The following is a 5,461-nucleotide window of genomic DNA, read 5'->3' as shown; positions in this document are numbered from 1 at the left end:
TGATTGGTTTGAACATGGGTTCTGGGTGCTGAGGATAATTTGATTGGTCTGAGAATTGGCCCCAGAGGGGGTTGTCAGGTGGATCTTGGTGGGGGTACATTGAGAGTCTGTCTCTTTATCTCCTCTCCTCTCACTTAAAAAAAAAGTATCTGTTTAAAAATGTAATTCTGGACTTAAAATACTAAGCCTAAAGATTGAGTAAGCCTAAGGTTTTTAAATGATTATCAGCCTTTTAAATGGTGGCTGATCCCAACCAAATAGTTGGCTATAACAGACTGCCATGAGTAAATGCCCTAAAAGAGTTGAATCTTGTCTGAGGGTAAGAGGAAAAAATGTAATACCTGTGTACATAAACATTTTTTATATTCCCTAGATTTCTGATATTACTCTCAAAAAAGAGCATGTCTTTGTTCATTCATTCCTCTCCCTCTGAAAATGATTAGCTATTAATACCAATTGATGATCTATGGAGACAGTTTTAAAGAAACAACATAATCTTTAATGTTGAAATAAGTTCTGAATCTGATCACACATACTTTTTAAAATTTTTTATCTATTGATTTTTAGAGAGAGAAGAAAAGAGAGGATGAAATAGAGATAAAGAGAGAAATATTGATTTGTTGTTTCACTCATTTATGCATTTATTGGCTGATTTTTGAATGTGTCTTGACTGGGGATCAAACCTGCAACCTTGGCGTATGGGGAGGATTCACTAACCAACTAAGGTCCCCAACCAGAGCATGATCATGTATTCTTACTTCAGGAATTCCAGACCTTGCCTGACCAGGTGGTGGCGCAGTTGATAGAGCGTCAGAATGGGATGCAGAGGACCCAGGTTAGAATCATTGAAGTTGCCGGCTTGAGTGCAGTCTCAATCTGGTTAGAGAGGCTCATCAGCTTGAGCCCAAGGTCGCTGGCTTGAGCAAGGGGTCACTCACTCTGCTGTAGCTTCCCAGTCAAGACACATATGAGAAAGCAATCAATGAACAACTAAGGTGCCTCAACAAAGATTTGATGCTTCTCATCTCTCTCCCTTCCTGTCTGTCTGCTCCTAGCTGCCCCTTTCTCTTTCTCTGTCTCTGTCACAAAAGTAAAAAAAAAAATTAAAAATTAAAAAAAAAAAAAAGAATTCTTCACATTTTCTCTTGGGATCTTAGTCATTCTACAGACATGTCTGGAATATTTATTTTGAGTGAAAGTGTTATGAAGGCATGCAGAATGCCTTCAATTTACTATTCTAGATTCAACCCCAATAATTTCCTTCTTGTTCTTTGCCTCAGTAAGTTAACTCCATGACTAGTTATATCCATGATTTCCTGTGACCTCTGTCTTTCAGGCAAGTTATAATGATTTATCTTCCTAATTTCCCTCTTATGATTTTTACTTGGATTTGCTGTGTCCTTTGGGCAGAAAAGGTTATCACATGAGGTTCACTTGCCTTATTTTAAGTTCCTTTAGTTATAAGAAGCTGGATTAATAGAATGGTTAACTGGTATGCTGAAGAACTAGTTATAGTGTTCTCAGGTGGCTGAGAACATTAGAGTGTGGCACATTATTATTGAGCATACCTTAAATCAGGGGTCAATATATGGTGCTGCTTCCTCCAAAGCAAGGTTTCACAGATCAGAAACCTGTCAATTACTGCACTAAATAACCCAATAAATAAATCTTGCTTCCTGCCTCGATGCCTTTGGGTTTAAAAATCAGATTATCTACATGTGAAATGCTTCTCCCAGGGAATTCAGTGATGATTGTCACCATTTTGGGCTTCTTATAGCTGTGGACCAGCAGGCAAAGATTAAGTAAGGTCTATCTTTACCAACATGACAAATATATCCTCTCTTAGAATACTTAAGTCAATGCTATAAAATAAAAAGATATAATACCATACAGATGTTAATTTAGAAGCTTAAAAAATCAAAATTTAAATTAATGGTTAAAATGACCAGCAATTTGCTTTCAGTTGATAAAGTCTTCTGGTCTCAGCTGGGCTCACTCATGCATCTTCACACATTAGCTTTAGCTAACATAGACTTGTCAGCAAGAAGCTTTGCTTCTGTAGGTTGACTGGCTTTTGTTGGGATCTAGCAGACTAGCGAAGCCTTGCTCAAATGATAACACAACAAAATTCCTGGAAAGTGGACAGGAGCATGCAAGGTGTTTTAAGGATTTAAACCTCACATAGTGTTAATTATGATGCATGTATTACCAAAAGAAAACCAAAGGCTAGCCCATATTCAAGGAATGAAGAAAAAGACTTATTTTATTGCTGAAAAAAGCTATATGTAAATAACATCACAGCACATAGATATGTACATATGGGGAAAATTAGAGGACAGTGAACATTTTTGTTTTACTTTAACATGATGCACAATGGTTTTAGCCAAAGAAGATTAGCTGGGGCTTATCTTATTACTATCTTGCCAAATAGTATTGGTCAAAAGAAAACTTCAGAACTCTAATAAAGGCAAGACCACAGGGAATTTGACGCTGAGTAAAGGTGATGGTTACATGATCAGGTAACATATTTAACAAAGTGTTAGAAGATACTAAAGGGAAATTTGGAAGTGAAGTCTAAAAAGGCAGAAATGACTAGTAATTAGGCCAGCATGAGGGGAGAAAAAAAAAATGCAGGAACTGTATTCTGTATTACTCAGTATTTTGATTCCCGTTTTATTCCATAACATACAAAACTATTATGTGCGGTTAACATTTAATTTTCAGATAGGAAGTTGGCTGAGTTAATAATTATCAATATACATTAATATGGTTCTGGTAGAAACTTCATTCCTCCTCTGAGTTAGGGACAACAGCTTTTAATATAGAAAAACCTAAATTTTGATTCTGCATATTTACCTCGCAGAGTGGACTGAATATCTTTCTTTTGTCCCTGAGGATACATCCTGCACTTATTCTACCTTGCTTTTTGTTCTAGGGTTCTAAGAAGTGTGGACTAAGTTAACATTCTGGTTTCTGATTTATATTAGGCACATGGAGCCTTGGTAATAGATCAAAGGGATGGAAGAAACTGAACTCATTTTTCTTAAGGGATCCCACTATACAAATCACTTCTTCTAGGTCGATGTATCATTTACTATTTACCACTATTCAGCACTTTTCAGGACACACAAGCTTTTTGACTTTAAATATACAACCAAACTGGAGATAATATATATTCACCTATGAACAGCCTGTAGATTTTACCAAAAGATCAAACTGGCGTTAATATTTTTCAGCATGTATTTTGGTATAATTTCCAAAATACTTGTACTATTAGGGGTATTTTATTTCAAAATTTTCAGAATGAAAATAATTTTAAATCAATCAAATTAAATAGCTGAAATAAAGAAAAAAAGACAGCATACCAAATGTCTGGTTACTGCCACGTCTGCGGTTTTCTTGGTTTTTAGTGGCAATGCTGCATAGATTTTTTTTTTTAAAGTAGAGAGATTGGTAGAGTTTTATTTACTTTCTTGCTACTAACCTTGTATTTCTTGAGAAATGGTTTTGGGACAACCATCTTTCTCAACAGGGGTCATAAGCTCTGAGTTGCGTCAATTTTAATTTATCTTCCTATTGACTCAGTTCTCCCACTCTAACTTTTTACCTTACAAAAAAGAGTTCTACACACACTTCAGAGGGCTCCTCCCAAAAGGTTCACATTCAGCATTCAGAAGAAGGGACAATGGTTGTTAAAGGCTTATATGTATCAAGTGGATAGTTTTCAGGAGACAAGTGATTAAGTGATTGTGAAGGGCTGTGATCAATTAACAACCCTCAGAGATTGGTGAAAGGAAGCAAAAAATACATTGCAAAGAACTGTTAATAAAGTGGAAATGGGTTTATGCTTTCTAAATTCTAATAATTGTTTTAAAAATAGCAATAATGGCATGTTAGAACCTAAAAACTGAGCAAGTGTAATCCTTATTTGTAATTAAAATTATTTTAATTGATTTTAGAAAGAAAGGAAAGGGAAGAGAGAGACAGAGAGAGAGAGAGAGAGGAAGATAGATCTATTCCTGTATGTGACCTGACCCAGAATCAAACCAGCAGCCTCTGTGCTTCAGGATGAAACTCTAACCAACTGAGCTATCCAGCCAGGTCCTTATGTGTAATATAAAGAATACTAATGTAACATCACACGATGATGAAAGTTCTTCTACATTATGTCTAAAGTTTGAAAGATTTTTAAAAATATTGAATTTTATATCCCTTTTCTTGATAAATCACAATTTAGAATAACATGCCGAAAGGCTTAGATAAAAATTTGAAGGAAAAAGTTTAAAATCACAGAAATCCTTCTGAAACACAAAATGTAGATATTTATTTTGTGGTTATAAACTGTGAGAAACATTCTGATTTTTTTTAGGTGTATTTAGTATCTGCTCATCTGCGAATATTACATGTATTATAATAAAAGAAATATGGATGAGATTATGTTATTGACAGATATATGGAAATAAAATTGTATTTGATTGAATCAAAATGCTGATGTTTAATAAGAACAAATGTGGAAAGTATTTCAATAGGATGATATGTAAAGAAACAATAAAATGTTGTTGATGCATAAATATTATACAAATAGGAAAATCAATGTAGTTATTAAACTAAGTTATCATTGATTTAAAATAGTGGTTCTCAAACTTTTTGACGTTGGGGCACTTTTGAAATCCTACAAATAATTGTAGGTGCACTATATACAAATTTCTGAGAAATATGTTATAATAATTAACTAAATTTAAAGAAAAAAATATAAAGTCCAAGTGTGCTTTTATGGTAATAAAATAAAATAAATATGACAAAATTAAATTTATTCTGACATTAAAAAACATTTTTATGTTACAGTTTTTGAGTTATGCTTTTTAGACTTCATAAAAAAGATGGGTTAAAAATAAAAAAAGACAAAAAGTTATATATATTTTGTCTATTAAAGATGGGTTAAAAAATAAAAAAAGACAAAAAGTTTTATATATATATATATATATATATATATATATATATATATATATATGATACATTCTTAGTAAGATTTAGTAAATTCAGCAAGTCCTGGTGCAAATGTGTCAAGTTTTTTCATTCTTGTGTTTATGAGAAACATGAGTCTGATGTGTCCTAGCAATTTCTTGAATGTTTGGGCATATATTTGAAAGGCAAACTCTCATTTCCTTGTCAATACCTTGAAGAATTCCTCTCTTTTTAATGTTAATTGTGTTGAGAGTAGAAAATCCTAATTCACATAAATAGGATGTTAAAAATTGTACTAAAATGTTTAAAGCTTTCTTAGATATTGCAACATATTCTTCTTTTATAGAAATCCAAAAGGTTTCAAGAGACAATTCCTTATGTTTAATCATCAATCCACAATCAGTGGAAATAGCTGCCAGTCCTTCTTTTTCTGTTAATGTTAAACCAAAATCACCTGAAGCTTCCATGAATGAGTTTCTAATACAATCGTATTGTT

This window comes from Saccopteryx bilineata, chromosome 6 (genome assembly GCF_036850765.1).
Source record: "Saccopteryx bilineata isolate mSacBil1 chromosome 6, mSacBil1_pri_phased_curated, whole genome shotgun sequence".
Lineage (NCBI taxonomy): Eukaryota > Metazoa > Chordata > Mammalia > Chiroptera > Emballonuridae > Saccopteryx > Saccopteryx bilineata.
This window is presented reverse-complemented; position numbering follows the sequence as displayed.